General features: G+C 32.9%; 1 non-coding gene across 1 annotated transcript; it reads left to right on the top strand.

Moving 5' to 3' along the window:
- Nucleotides 1-16437: 16437 nt before the first annotated feature.
- Nucleotides 16438-16639, top strand: LOC145259343 (U2 spliceosomal RNA). Its single transcript, XR_013864161.1, has one exon. It is a non-coding gene; the product is annotated as a U2 spliceosomal RNA (small nuclear RNA).
- The last annotated feature ends 598 nt before the right edge of the window (nucleotides 16640-17237 follow it).

The raw sequence follows: 17237 nt of genomic DNA, 5'->3' as shown, positions 1-17237 counted from the left end.
GGGATATTCGTGGGGTGGGGGCTTTCTACACACAGTATTTCCTACTTCTGCTTTGAACATTTAACAGTGTTCTGGTGTGAGTTGGATCTTAATGAAAGACGGTATGTGTTGCTGCAATTATGGTGAGATGGTTCCATTTGGAAAATTGCAAACATGCTCACGCATTCAACTGCGATTGCTCCAAGAATATTTTATAAAACCCTTGTGGAAGTGTCTGCCTGTCTCTGCTGTTATTTACGTGTTCTTGTTTTCTACGTGCCAACACTGCCACTGCGTAATTCTATAAAATTTATAAATAGACGGTTGGGTCTGCCCATTGCCTGGATTAAATTGTCATTAAGATGCCAGATTTTACCAGTCTTTTATGCGCCCTCTTAACTTTGTTAAGTGAAACGAACGCTGGATTATTTTTTTTTAATAATGATTGCGTATTATGCTAGGTTTTGTCATATTAAATTAATAAAATATTGATTAATTCATGTTTTAAAGTCATTTCTAACCCAGTTAACGTTCTGAAGGTTTTATTTAATCTCATCCATGTATGCAAATGTATAATTAATAAGCCCGATCTCATATATAACTAAAACTTACTGTCTTCATCTAAGCACATCTTTACACGTGATTGCATCTTCTTTCTCCTTTGACTCTCGTGTATGTTTAATGTTGCATTTAGCTCTACAAAAGGGGCTTTTTTGTCTTATGTTTCTACATATTAGGGAAGTTTTTTTTTGTGTGATATGGGTATTTATGACACCAATTCAAGCTTCCATATAGATAACATAGTCTTTGGGGTGACTTTGATTTTTCAGTGACTTGTCTTTTATATGTGTGTGTGGAGGGGGTGAAATGTCTTTTTTTTATCTGGGGAGACTAGTTCTGACTTAAATGCATCTTTCTAATGTATATTCCGCCAGAGTCTTCCATGTTGTTGTGCCCCTTTCAACGCTTATTTCTGATATCATATTTCCTGTCAAATTTTGGAGTGTACGTGGTCGTTCACTTTTTTATAAAGATAAAACCCCGCGTAGTATTTAATGGTATTTTGCCGATTTCAGGCATGTAGATACCAGATATTAATAACCGCCAGAAATGCGTTCGACTAGTGTAACATCATCTCCATGTTTAATGACTATTAATGCAAATGTTAAATAGTCCACGTCGTTTATGCAGGGTAAACTCACACGTCTTAACCTCTTACAAAATAAGGAGGTGTTGAGCTTAACCGTTTTCTTAAGTGTTTATGTTTTCAGAAAATGTCTATTTTGTTTTTCTTTCCGGATGAAAAACCAGAGCAATCGCTGACAAGGCCTAATGTGGATCGACACGTCACAGAACGATTCATAGAAAGCGATTTTTGGGGAATTTTGATAACAGTTAGAGAGTCTGTTTCGGTTTAAGAGCACATAGAAAAAATATTCTCCGTGATTATGGATTGACAGGCTTCACGTTGAGCTGACGAATTAGTAAAGATCGCGGCAAAAACAATAGCAAAAAGGAAACCGCGACTATACTTCTAAGGATAAGAGACAATAACCAGTTTTCAACCCTGGAAAAGCATGGTGATTGAATAAAACCTATTTCTCGAGAAAGAAATAGAAATTGCGTACGTTGTTATGCTGTGCGAGAGCTATGTTAAAGATGAAGGGAACGGCGAGAACACAAACCACTTGTGTACAAAACCAGAGGGCACGAAAGCAGAATATAACAGGTGCGTTCGGTTTCGTTTTTATAAACTCTCAAAATGATGGCGGTGTCTTAATTGGGAACATTGACTATGCCATATTATTAAGCTGAATTGCAATCGAGACTAAGAGATAGACACAAGCAATGTGGTTAATTTTCTTATTGATTGTGTGGGTAATTATTGTCAAGAATGTTCTGAGCCTTTACATTGGGACTAGAAAATCGTGTCAGAAGATGATTGAAAGCAGAACCCGTGCCTCTATTTCGTGATTGCTGCCGAGAGAATATTGTTAGTTATTGTGAACGTGCCAACCAGAAATAGAGTGATTCTGTTCTCTATATTCTGCACGTAAAATTTAGCTGTCTAGTTATGTTTCATGGATAAAAGGAATATATTCGCTGGAATTTAAAACACTGTTAGTCTTGCTATAATCTTCGATGATTCACCTTTTAAAAACGTTCCACAAATATAATTGATTCTTTCAAGTTTAACGGTTCTGTTTTCATTCCAGTGTATACTTTTATATCATTTTATCACAATTTCATGTGCGTACGTGTACATTTTATAGTTATTTTATTTACTTTTTATATTTGTATTGAGTCTGATTACTTTTCTTTATCAAATTGGCCATGTTTTTAAGTGAAACGAATGTCATTTTTTTTCTTTTTCAGGTTTGATGAAATAACTAAAAAAAATATCAGAATTAAATATGGAAAGTTCGAAAGTATTTTTTTAAAAGAATCAGTGATAAGGTCACGCACGTATTTTAAGATTTATCTCATTCTAACATAGATCGCATAATGTCAGGTGATTTTTTCGTCCTGTTTTTCATTTTTTTATTAAAAACAGGGGAAACATTGAAAGAAGCAGTAACTGAATTAAATAAAGATTGTTATAGGCACATTTAATGCCTCCCCTGATTCTCTTACGGTTCAATATAAATCTGTAAGCAAATGCATCTTTAACTCGTCGATGGGTAAAATCATTAGTATAGTGTATTTACTATTTTAATTATAACTATATACGCTACTAAAAAAAAAAAACAACGAAACAGACACGTTCATGTTTTCCATCGTTAAATAGATTGTCGCCTTATCATTTTGGGAAAGTTTATTACTTGTTTTCACGCTGACACTTGTATATAAAACGGGATGCTTATAAGTCTATCTTATTGCACGTCTGCTCTAGCTACATAAAACACTTGTACGAGTAAACTTATTAAATTATTGAATCCGTACTATTCATAACTAAGGCTAGGACTACAGCATATGCTTTGCATTATTTTAACTCTCGAGTGTTAATTGGTTGATTAATTATATGCTTTTATATAGAGCAATGTGGTTTCGCTTGATTAAGAGAATCAAAACAATGATAAGAATATGATGTTTTGATAGCCCTAGTCATAACCCCACGACTGGGGTTTAAGATAAGACCAAATCTCACCACATAGTAAACACTATAATTCAAGGGGTTTATACCTTCATCATTGAACGTTCCGATACGTTAGACACGTTTAAAACTTCCTGAAAGATTGTTACAAATTTAAAACAAGTCTAGACAAGCTGAAATTCGCAACAATATGGAGTGTTATTGTCCAATCTGGATAAGTATATAAAACTATAGCATTTATCCTAATGACATATTAAAATAATAATGACGTGATAGCTCGCAAATCATCTGCTACCTCGACGCGGTTTTATATCGTTTGATGCCAACCTTCTGTCTAATAAAACAATGCCATTCTAGTATGATGAAAATAAACATCTGTTGTGGCTATACAGTTCGAAGCTGGTATTGGCTCTCCAGGTGCAGACCTGGACGAGTGATAAGGAAACTAATATTTACCAGTTATCAAAGTCTCACTCTCGGCGTTGCAGGCAAAGTTGGACGGTTAATACCGTCCGAGCCAGCGCAGTTGCAGTAGTTGCCAGAAACACGCTGCAGTGCTTCATCATACGCCTATCAAGTATTAAAACCAGATTTTTTGCTGGAGTTTACTCTCTTAGCCTTTCCCTTACACAATATATCTACAAGCCATTGGAGTTATTTGCCTTTAGCTTGAAAAAAAAACTTTTAAATATTTCCAATTCGGATGAAACTAACTGAGATCCTCCTTGTGGACAAGGTTGTATCATAGCGAAATCCTTAAATGAATTTCATAAAAAGAGTCGCATAAAAGAAACGCGGATCCTTTAACTGGGGAAATTTGAACATATTTTTAATTTTGGCGAAAATAACGGAGATCCTTATTGTAAAAATTGTTATATAACACCAAAAATAAACAACATAAAAATAATGTTATTAATAACAGTTTGATTTAATTTGCTATGATGAATCCACTGTATTTGTTCACTGCAAAAAAAAAGAAGAAACTCCAACATATGTAACAACCGGGAAAATACTGCGAACCTTGGAAAATCCAAACACTGAAAGCTATTCCATTATGGTATTTCTTCCCTGGATCGCTTCCCATAACTTGTTTCTGGGTTTTACACTGTACTAATATATAGCAATTTAAATAATTTACAATTTTGGAGGAAAATGTCCCCACCTTGTTTGTGCTCTATAAATCTGACGTTATCACAGTAAACTTTTATATTTAGGAGAGTAGATATAGAGTTTTCTGTGTAGAAAATTTAAATAAAGGCTGAAATGATTAAGCACGAAAGCAATTAAAGATCTTTACTTATGCATCGATAAAATAGCCATTGCGCTTCTCTTACGTAATTATCTAAATATATCTTAGAAACTGTTACATATTTATAAAATACTTAATAATCCATGGGATTTTATATTTTCTCTCTTAGTTTTTTAAACCGATCCTCAGCTAATCTACTTGAAAAAAAAAACATCGTAAATTACTGTCATTATGCAAACCATGTAGCAATATTAATAGTATTTTACCACTGTCACTGAGAAATATGTAATCGCCATCATTCTTTAAGTATAGTCGTGCGATTTTTAAGTTGAAATGTATCAGCTAAAGAAACAAGTAATTTAATTTTCTTTTTCATTGATATAATTTTAATTGATGTCTGGTACGAACCAAGCCCACGCAGAATTACTGTGTATATCATCGCAATTTCCAAGACATATGATATTAAACTGAGAGCATACGCGTAATATGATAAATAATACGTCCTCGAACAACACAGTTTAACAATTTTTTAACCTGAGAGTCAGATTAAAACACAACTATGATGTCATACATCTTATTGTTTGCTTAAATTTTTTTATCTAAATCTATTAGATACTTGGACTTCGAATAGTCTAAAATAAAAATGTCACGCTTAAGCAGGGAATTATATTTCGAGAATGATGATATATTCTTATATAATAATTTAAAGTAATATATTAATGTAAAATAAAATAATGTATTAATGTAAATATGAAATATTTTATTTCGTGGATAGGAGATCATTGCTTTATATTACTCCTTAAAACTACTTAATCGTACCGGAAAACAAAAAATAAACCTAGCATAATTTTATCATGGTTCAAAGAACTGACATATCTGGAATTTTTATGAAATATTATTTTATGGACTGTTGTTTATATTTTACAAAATTATAAGATTTTTTTAAGTTAAAATTTCTTTCATGCTCTATTTTCTCCACTCGATTTAATTAACTTCAAGCAAATATAGACGGCATTACCCACTATTTAAATATGAAGTTGTATAGAAAACTCATGAAGAGAGGTGTATTCATTAGGAGCAGGTAGTGTATTAATAACCATTGAAATATTTAGATATTATTTATTTCATATAAAAATACCCTATATTCATATGCAATCTGAACTAGAACTAATATATAGTCTTTACATGCTCGTTGCATACGGTGTGTCGTCAATATACTTACTATTTTGCGAATTATTGCATGCTACAACTGTTCTAAACTTGAATGTTAATCGGTCAAGTTATAGTTATTTAATTTTACTATATCGTAGTTTTGAATCGATAATTCATACGAACAAATTTGTACTAAATTTTGAATGAAAATCATATTTAATATACTAGTGTAGATTTCGATAGATCCCTCTAGACATGACCGCGTAAATGTATGAAATATGTTACAACTGCACATTTACTAGTACCCGTAATGCCTATTGAAGTTTAATGTCCCTTAAAACAGTTGCACGGTGGATTATTATAGATTAAAATGAAGCCACAGTCGTTGATTAAAGTCCCGTAAATAGATTCCAGGAAAATTCCTGAGTTCGCCATGAATTTTCCTAGACTTGACAAAACCCACATAAAGAAAGTTCCCATTTACCTTGTAATAAACATTCTGAGAATAACACCAAAAATGAGAACAATATTCTGACTAATTCAAATAATACAGAATATTGATCCTCTTCTTATTTATTTAACTACATTTTTAATTTGATCTTTTTCTCTATTTCACTATCTCTTTTTGATAGTCTCCCTCTTTTTTCTTTTTATTTATTTTCCATTTGTTTCCGTTTTCTGTTAAAGTGCTTTTATTTTTAGATGATTTATATGTCGCGGTTTCCAAGATGAAATGTTGAAGGGAAATATAAATTGAAAAAAAAATTGCAACGTCTTTTAGTGTGTTTCAAATGAATTCCTAATCAGGTTCGAGATTTGGAAAGTGAGAAAATTGATTGTGATTTAACGTGTTTATGATTTTCTCAGATGCGTCTCATAATTTCTTTTTGATACATCGTCGGTATGCCCCTCGTTCATATGTTGTTCTGCGCGTATATATATATATATATATATATATATATATATATATATATATGTATATATATATATACATAACTGCATACATATATATATATATAAATAACTGCATACATATATATATATACATAACTGAATACATCTATATATATATATATACATAACTGCATATATATATACACATATAACTGAATATATATATATATATATATATATATATATATATATATATATATATATATATATATACATGTACATAACTGATTAATTAAAGCACCTAAACAACCTGATCTTTTTTGTCAACTGATCCCTCACTCTAACGTTTTATAAAGTGTTTGCTGATTCACACATTTGAAAATTGTCTTTATAGTTAGATGAGGTACTCGTCCTCGTGTGGTAGAAAAGTAAAGTATTTCTTTTTAAACTTCTTTTGAAATTGTTTTTTCTGTCTTTCCTTCATTCTCTCTATTCGTCATTGTATTTTTTTCGCTTAACATGTCTCTCTCTCTCTCTCTCTCTCTCTCTCTCTCTCTCTCTCTCTAACTAGACACACACATATACACCACTTTTTTATGCGTAAGAGTCATCGACTAATACGTTTACAATTTCTATCCAAAGTATTATAATTTCACTGTAAAATGAACACCTTCCTCTTATTTAATCTCCTTCCTCTTATTTAATATGTGCCAGTGTAAGGAACAACATTTTAGATATATTTGGGATGGCAACCTTAGTTTGGGTTTCTTTTTTAGTTTTGGAATCTTACTGGACATACAAACAGAAATAGACACGGATTGTGCTCTTCATATAATTACTGAATCGATTATTTGGGATATCTGCATTTTTCTTCTATTCTTCACATGATGAAGGCAGAATATCACTTGAAACGCAAGAAGCTACTATTTACAATCTTGTCTAAGAAGTGACTGTGATGAGTTTATAAGCGACATGTCTCCATACAATACATTTAAAATTCTACAAGTTTGTCCATCTAGGGGTGCGTAAAGAGTATAAAATAGAATTATCTTTGTTCGAGGAAAGGGACTATTAGAGTCGAAGGCTTTTTCGGAATCTAGGGACTTTAACAGTGAAAGGCTGGAATATTTCTGTTTGTCGGGTTCAAATAGAGTGCATACGTTGATAGCGCATAAGTTATATAAATTCACCAGAGCACATTCTATTAAAGTATTTGTAAAACTGATACAGCGATGCAATATTGCAACAAGTGGGACAAAGGATGGGAGGAACGCAATATTATAGGACATTAAATCGGAGTTTTGTTTGAAACTTGTCAAAAACTTAGAGACTAGTTGTAGATGCACCATGTCATTCAATTGTGATTGTGAAGATATTGTTTTTTTTTCAGATTTAATTGTGAAATATTATTGTATTTGTGCTGTTAGATTAATCAGACATTTTTCGTTTAATATTTCATACAACAGTCTTGAACGCTATCCTCGGGTGCCTCAGATCTCTCTGTAAATAGGTTTTCCAGAACAACCTGTCATGAGGATACTTTTCTCCTACAACTTAACCCTGACTTAATATTAAAAAATCACATAGTATTAGCTGCCCAAATAAGATCTCCTCACTATGGCTACTCATAATAGCTTTTTTTTTCGAGGAATTGCGCACCTTCCTCAGTAGCTCAAGTAATAGCACGAAGCTGGATACTCACCAGACTTATCCTGGAATCAAGTAACACCAGGAGACCAAATGGGAAGATATACTACAAAATATAAAAATGGTTAATAGGGAAGAGAACAATAATATTCTTAATTGCTCCACTAACTCAGTGTTTGAGAGGTAAAGCACGTTAATGAAACATTCGAATATCTATGTGTCTCGTATAGAGTTCAAGTCAGCTAGTGCACCCCTCGATTTCTGAAGACTTCGACTGAACTGAAATAAAAGAAAATAGAATTAGGATAAGTGTAATTAGAGGTTTATGTTGCGTAACCAACATCTTAAAGTTATGGAAAATTATGTACCAAATACTCATAATTTAATATCGGTTAAATCGACAAATATATGATAATACCTAACAAATATATGACAAGATCTTTTATTTACTTACAAGCTGTCCCATGAACGTGTGTTCTTCATACAGGCAGTTCTCGGACTTCGACGTTGTTTATGATAGTTTATATTAGTTTTAGATACACACACACACACGGAGAAAAGCAGGTTTCCATGAACTATATTTTTTTTTTCTGCGTATGTTATAGGCGTGGTAAGAATTAAATACTGTCGAGGAATTTTTTTTTTAATTCCATTTTTCACCCCCAAAAAGGCACAGTCCAACTTTGATGAGGAGCGCTACTTTTAAGAACAGTAGTTGCAAGGAAACTATGTAAAGAGATGATACCTATTAACATTACACTTCGACGTCTGCATGTCAGTACAGTTGGAAAAAAAATTAACCCGGGAGGGAATTCTAGAGTCTAGCATTTCTGGGGAAAAACTATTAGAGAAAATTCTCCTCTTACATCTATGGATCTCATCTGTGTAGGGGTGGGACATGGCTGCTTGTCAAGTTTGTCGGGGTTATTCACGTCCACGGGGTACAAGAGCTTGTAGTTCATCAGAGAGTCCACCATTAAAATCCTTAGAAAAAAGAGCCAGAGGGATGCAACATTTCGTTGATAGGACAGTGGTTGAATCTTGGATGACGGTTCATGACCTATGAGGTTGGCGACTCTTTTTGAACTCATTCCATAAGCGAGATACTAGTAGCAGGTGCCCCAGCCCAAAACATCGCCTCTGTCAACAAAATTTTTCTGTGTGTATGTTTAAAAAGAGAACCCGCATATTGAAAAATTATCGAGCACTTGCAAGGAAAATAACGATAGAATAGTTAAGGAAACGCACCGCTTTTTCAATACGAAACAGTTTATTATGAATACAAAGAATGGCCACACACTAGATGTCGAAGTCAATTCTCTACACCTTCGACGTAGTACATAGATATCAGAACAGAATATTCCCAGATGTGGCAAGAGCACTCGCTCTATAACACGTTTGTCGTTTTTGCCGCACCAAATTGTGAATAGCATTTTCATTTTTCTCCATATAGTACTTAAAGTTGCCTGTTTGTTTCAATTTCACATAATATTCCAAAATAAGCGAAATTAAAATTTTATTGGTCTGTAAATTTTTCAGATTGGAATTATCTTTAATATATTGTGTCATGTCTGTGTTTCCACGTTTGTTTTTTTTCCCCAAAACGATCGAATAAATATGATATTTCTTTAGCTCGACACGTTTAACTTTGAGATGCAGAAAACTGTTTTCCGTCTTGCGAAAGTATGAAATAGCGTATATGGTAAGACTTTTAATGAAGATCGATAATTTGGGAGCATTTTGATTATAAAGACCTATTTTCAAACCCATGATTTGTTTAATAATATTTACATATAATAGAATAAAACTTTTTTCACATTTCGGTTAACATTATAATATACTAGACCACCCGTGACCCGTTGGGTCAGTACGTTATATTAGCTATGAAATTCATGCATGAGCGTGACACTTGTGGCATAAAGAAAATAGTTTTTTTTTACATAACAGAAGCATTTCTATGAAAGTATATTAAAATGAAAAAAGAGCATAGATAGATTTCTATGAGTCGTTCTGTTTATTATAATTGTTATTGTTTTTTAAATTACAGTTACTGAATTATAAGTGGTTGGTCATACTTATAGGTAAATATGCACTGAACAGGTATCATAATCCTTATTATAGTTAAATTCAAATTTTAATATATCATCTTTTAAATGAAATTGTTAGTTGAAAGTACAGAATAATAAAAAAAACACTCTCCACATGTTAATAATGGCTTTTTAAATAGAAAATGAAAATAAAATGTAACTTTTTTCATTTAATTTAAGCAAACATTCAGTCCCCATTGTGTAAAGGAAAACACTATTTAATGTAATAGAAATGTGTGCATTTACCGATTCAGCTTTCCGTTTGGAAATGTAAGCAGAAATGTAAGCAGACGACTTTAAAAAACATGGGAAGAAGAAAAAGAAATTTTTTTGTAATAACGCCCTCTAGTAAAAAGGTCTGCATTAGTTAAGGGGGATAACTCTATCCAGTTTTACATCGCTCCCTTTTTCTCGCGTACGTAACGAAAACAGAGGGAGTAGGAGTGTTGAAATCTATTAGAGGGAAAGTGAGGGGTGTTTTCTTTCCATAAATTGTATAGGGTAATATTTCATATTATTAATAGATTCATAGATAAATAGATTTTATAATATATATTATAATTATCTATGAATCTATGTATTATTTGTATATATAAATAACTATTTGATCAAATTAAATGAAATTGTTTGTATTAAAAGCGATATAAAAATTCCGGAATTGGAATAACGGATTGAAGACGTTGCTATTTACGCATGCGCAACCGGATGTTGAAAACCGGAAATCTGATTGCAAACATACAAGATCCATAGACTTTTAGTATAATACTAGACCACCCGTGACCCGTTGGGTCAGTACGTTATATTAGCTATGGAATTCATGTATTAGCGTGACACTTGTGGCATAAAGAAAATAGTTTTTTTTTACATAACAGAAGCATTTCTATGAAAGTATATTAAAATGAAAAAAGAATATAGATAGATTTCTATGAGTCGTTCTGTTTATTATAATTGTTATTTTTTTTTAAATTACAGTTACTGAATTATAAGTGGTTGGTCATACTTATAGGTAAATATGCACTGAACAGGTATCATAATCCTTATTATAGTTAAATTCAAATTTTGTTATATCATCTTTTAAATGAAATTGTTAGTTGAAAGTACAGAATAATAAAAAAAACACTCTCCACATGTTAATAATGGCTTTTTAAATAGAAAATGAAAATAAAATGTAACTTTTTCCATTTAATTTAAGCAAACATTCAGTACCCATTGTGTAAAATATTTAATTTGTATGTTAATAATAAGGTCAATAAAATTAAGACAATTCTTTTCTATTTACATTTTTTGTACAATTAATTTTTTTTAAAGAAAACTTTTGTTATCCTTTTGCTTAATTGAGACTTCTTATCAGGTTCTAACTCTCTTATATCCAGATTAATTATATTAATCAATTTATTTTATTGAATATGTATCGCTGAAAAGCACGGGTGCTTAAGCACTTATTGTACAGAAAATAAATATTGTATTCATATGCTAATAATAAGGTCACTAAAACTAAGACAATACTTTTCTATTTACAACATTTTTTGTACAATTTGAGTGTTTTAAAAAAACTTTTATGTTTTCCTTTCGCTTAACTCTACTGAGTGCAACATATAGTTGACCATGTTGAAAGACAGGTTTGTCTAGATAAACTAAAACTTAATGTAAGGTCTGTCCTTGAGACTTATGAATAGTCATAGCAAATGCTAATTGTATAGGAAACTGGACTCTGGCAAACGGAATATTGTCACCTTCAGATAAGACCATTTTCAATCTTGGAATTAAAACGATTTCTCCTTCAAACTGTGATGCAATTATTTTAGCAACAATCAAATTATTATACAGCTCCTCTATTATTAGTCTTGTACAATTACATAAGCGTGGTGGATCAATATTCCTCATACATATGATTGGAGCTCCTTTCTTGAGTTCAAGTTTATGTGGAGGTAATCCTGATAACTCTATCGAATCAAGAAATTCTGTTGGGTAATGTGTAGCTTCTGTTCCTTCAAGAACAGAATTAAATGACAAATATTCTTTGACTTGTCCAGGAAATTTTTCAATACAATTATGATTTATTGCTCTAACTGTATCATTAATTGGTACTAATATGCAATTTTCCGCAAACATTTCTAGATTGTCAAACGAAGGATAAATGTATTCAATGCATTGGTCAACATTATCTGCACGGATTATCAAATCTTCAGGCAGTTCAATCTCACCATTTTCATTTTTTTCAAGTTTGTCTTCACCAATCTTTATAATAAATTTAGAGTATTCATCATCATCATCTTGAACTCTCATGTTTTGTTTTAAATAAAATTTATTAAATTTACGCCACAAAAACGACTCTTTGATGCAAGCATTGTAAATGTCAGCATCATTTCCTCTTTTTATGACTGGTAGTAGTTGCCTGAAGTCACCACTGCACACCGTCAATATCCCTCCGAATGTTTCATTGTTTCCACATATATCCTTGAGAGTCCTATCGAACGTCTCTAAACTCTCCCTTCTTATCATTGGACATTCGTCCCAAATAATAAGTTTTGCTGCCCTTATCAAGTTGGCTGTTTCTGATTGTTTATCAAAATTACAAACATCATTTTCTCTTACATTGAGAGGAAGCTTGAATCTGGAATGAGCAGTGCGACCACCAGGCATCAATGTTGCAGCAATACCTGATGATGCTACAGCCAGTGCAATTTGTCCTAAGCTCCTTACTTTTGAAAGAAGAAGTTTTATTAAGAAGGTCTTTCCTGTGCCTCCTGGAGCATCGATGAAAATCAATGAAGAAGAGTCTGTGTTTAAGCAACTGCATATAAAGTTGTAGATGATCGATTGTTCGTCATTTAATAAATGTTGATGTGTCTTTACATATGTCATTTGCTCTGCTATATTGTAACTTTGCTCATCCATTATGGCTCTATTTATGTGAATCACATTAGGTAAATTCTGAGGCAAAGGCAATCCAAAATCTTGCAGTGATTTGTCAGCAGCACAAAGTTTATCATTTATGTACCTCAACGTGTTGTTGATGGCATTTTTATTGACCATGTTCTGATTGTTGACTTGGATTTGCATTGCATTGTAGTAATCCATTGCCATGGAGTTGGAAAATCTTTCCCACAACTCAAGAGGATTTGAACATTCTGTGTTTAAAAGTATCACAATGAACAGATCCCTTATCGCTCTTGGCATTCTCGTTTTATCTGCATCCTCCATTGTTTGTATCCAGTGGTTGTCATGAAGCAGTAATCCTCTTTCTTTGCAAGCAGTTTTAAATAATGGACATATATGATCTGCTACAGTTCGCAGAGATTCAAAAGAATTAGGTCCTTTTACATGGTGAAGTAGTAGCCGCAAAAGGTACAATTCACCACTATTTGGTGAGACTGTGTACATACGACCAAGAATATTTGCTTCAAAAACTCCTGGGTGGTCAACTATTCTTCTACCCATTTTTCTTCTTTGCCATTTCTTATTTTGCCACACATAGTATTTTGGGACATCCGAGTAATAGAGTGTTCTGGCAAATTCATCATTCTGGCAAATATTGAAAAACTCTGTTAGAGTTGTGCAAGAAGCATTTCTATTAAGGTCTCTGTTGCTTGTCCTTTGAATATAGATCATATGTTGATCAGGGAGATGTATCTGAAGACGAACAACTGCAGGTTCTCTAACATGAATTGGAAATCCCAGTATCATCGAAACTGCTTCTGATGGTCCAATATATCTTCCTGTCAAGTATTGCTTAATTTCGTCTTTGCTTACACTGAAAACTGCCTGATCGCTTCCCTTTAATGTATATTTAATTACATATTTAATGGATTTTACAGAAGTGCATATTTCTACATTTAAGTGACAATTAAATAACTTCAAGAGAGTCATGTTGTAAGGTACAACCCATTTGGAAGTTATAGGTTCATTTCTACCTTCTTTATAGCCTTGATGACCTCCCATTTCTGGTGACCTTCGCCTATAAATAGGGTAGGAATCATATCCACATCTTGTTTCATCACTATATGGTTTTGGGTACCTCTTTGAACAGCTCCCATTTTTCCAGCACAGAGATGTACTGTTGCAGTTTGGTCCATGTATCATATGCGTCAATACCAATTCATGTTCTTCTGGATGTTCGACTTTATTTGGTATTTCAGCTTGAACAAAATCATCATAATTCTGGGGTCTGGGTTTAGATTCTTCTTCCATCCATAGCAGGCAATGTAGGTGTGGTAAACCTCTTTTCTGGTATTCAACACTTATAACGTAGGCAATACAATTACCCAACAGACCTTGTGTTCCTGTTAAATATTTAATGAAAAGTTTTCTTTTTAAATCAAAAATTCTTGCAATTATGTCTGGTCGATCGTGAGGAAAATGTAGTTCAAACGATCTACTTCAATTTTTCCTGCCATATCCACAACATACTGCTGAAACAATCTCCCACCTCTTAATATTTGGTTAAATTCATCATCACGGATCATAATGCGGTAGGCATAATAACGCATAGCAGTTAATTTCCGGTTATTTGTCATTGTCATCTCGGGATGCCAGCCATCCTCACCATCAGGGAAAAACAGTACATACTGTAGTGGATCATATGATCGATGATATTCCGATATTGTTTGAAGCTGACCACCTTTTTCTCTCAATATTATGTGGCGTGATGTTGTTTGCTGTTCATTGTTATTTTGAATAATAATTCCTACTTCATTAAAAATCTGATTATTGTATCGCTTTTCATACTCATTAATCGGTTTCCTCGTAGGATCTATAACAATAACTGCATTAGGTATGTTGTATATCATGTCCTTAGTTTGTTGAAATGCAGTCACATAGATATTAGCACGTCTTAGAATATACTCAATATTTTCTATGATATTCCGACGTAACTCAATGTTCGGGTACATATTCATCCGAACATCAATACTATATTCTTTGTCAAGAAAGTATATCTGAATAAACTGAGCTTGATTGTCTGGCTCAGGTAATAATGATCCAATATAGTGATGAATCTGCCCTTGAATAACTATAGATGGATTCCATCCGTGTTGTGGCTTGATTTCTTTGCAACCAAAAATGTGCAGTTTCTCCAACAAAAAGTTTTGCTTTACAATGAGAACATAGCTTATTCAAATTTCCAACATTTCCCTGTAAGTTTGCTCTGCGCTGTAAATTATATTGACTATTTCGCAAAGCAAGTATGTTGTTTATTTCCACAACATTCTCGTCACCTCGGTTTCGTTCATCTCTTATTCTTTGGCTACTCAGTCTCTCTTCTCTTTGTTGTGCTGTCTCGCTAGCTCGTCTTTGCTCAGCTCTAATTCTCTGCCTGTTCAGTCTCTCTTCTCTCCTCTCTGTTGTTTCATTATTTCTTGTCTCTTGTGTTCGCATTCTTTGCATGCTCAGTCGGTATTCTCTTCGCTGCGGCGTTTCTAAATTTCGATATCTATAATCTTTTTCCCTTTGTTTTTTCAAGCGAATTTCTCTTTGTTCACTTGTTTCAGAAGCTCTTTGAAGTTTATACGTTTCTCTAGAACGAATCAGTCGAGTTCGTCTTTGTTGTTCAGTTTCAGTAAGTTGTGGCATGCCAGAGGGACCAGCTTGTTGCTGATCCACATTGGTTTCGTCGTTGATTTTGGGTTTTTTACTTTTTATTTGGTTGTGTGACATATTAGTAAAGTTCTACAAAGAATGTAAAATAATTTGTTACAGCTTTGTGTAACAACTTCTGAAAAATTTAAAATATTAAATGTGTTAAAAAAAAAAAAACTACGGTTGATTTTATAAAATTATTTATTTATAATGACATGAATTAAAGATTTCTCGCGTACGTAACGAAAACAGAGGGAGTAGGAGTGTTGAAAAAAAACAAAAAAACTATTTGATCAAATTAAATGAAATTGTTTGTATTAAAAGCGATATAAAAATTCCGGAATTGGAATAACGGATTGAAGACGTTGCTATTTACGCATGCGCAACCGGATGTTGAAAACCGGAAATCTGATTGCAAACATACAAGACCCATAGACTTTTAGTATTATATAGATAGATTTAGGAAATTGTATCGAATTTCGCACGGATATGTTAAAATACTTTTTTCAATCAGGAGTAGATAAGGACAGGAGTTTTAGCTACCTACGTAATAATAATATGGCAGTGGGGCACATTTGTCGAAAAATATAAATAGTATATAATTAACATCATTATATTATTACGCTTATCGCTCCGTCCGTTATCATGCTGTATGTATATCCCTAAAAAAGGTAAGTGGAATATTCCAAATAAACCTTGTCACCCTAAAAAAATAAAAAAAATTGTGTCGCTGCTGAGGCAAAGCTAATAAAAATGATTTGTCTTTCTTGGCCTTTTGGCTAAGATCAAAGTGTAGTATCTGTTCTTCAGGTGCTACATTTCAATTTCTTCTCCCTCAGTGGAAGAGACATCCTTAAAGACTAATATTTTTTTCTGCACGGTAAAAAAACGACCCTGGTGTTTAAAGCTGTCCTGTGGGGAGGCATTGAATAGGTACTATGTTTAATGTAACTAAGGTTTAATATTAAAAAAGTAACTGGAACATTAATTACAGAATGCCCTGGAAGTGTTACTCCTGATTAATTATAAAATGCCCTGGAAAATGTCCGTTCTGATTATTTTTTTTGTTTACTTTCCTCCTCACAAGGGCGGAATTGGACATGAGATCCGTTAAACATTTAGGGGGAAACCAGCTCCCCAAAAGAGGATGTCTGGTCAATAACACAAATAAGAATTGTATCAGTAATGACGGATTCTCCTCCATTAACCGAGACGAAAAAATGGGGGGGGGATTTAAGTCACTGGAATGCTGAAACTGAGAGTACATTCAGACATTCATATGGAAGCAATGGTTACCTAATCCCTAACCATGTTTATGTTTTTATATATTACTTTCGAAAAGCTGCTGAAACAGTTTATGATTTAAACATTACTTTATATCAAGTATATTTTAAGCAGTGGGTTGCGCGATATGAAGTCAATCCCGGAAATTACTCAAACCGTTTACGATTTAAACTTTATTTCATGTATATTTTTAACAGTTGGGTAGGGGATATAAAATCAGTCCCGAAAATGGGTGAAACCGTTTACGCATTACACATTGCTTTATTTAATGTAT

Source organism: Euprymna scolopes, chromosome 34 (assembly GCF_053919585.1).
Source record: "Euprymna scolopes isolate OS-2025 chromosome 34, ASM5391958v1, whole genome shotgun sequence".
NCBI classification, from domain to species: Eukaryota; Metazoa; Mollusca; class Cephalopoda; order Sepiida; family Sepiolidae; genus Euprymna; species Euprymna scolopes.
Note: the sequence above shows the minus strand (reverse complement) of the source record. Positions and strands in the feature narration are given on the sequence as shown.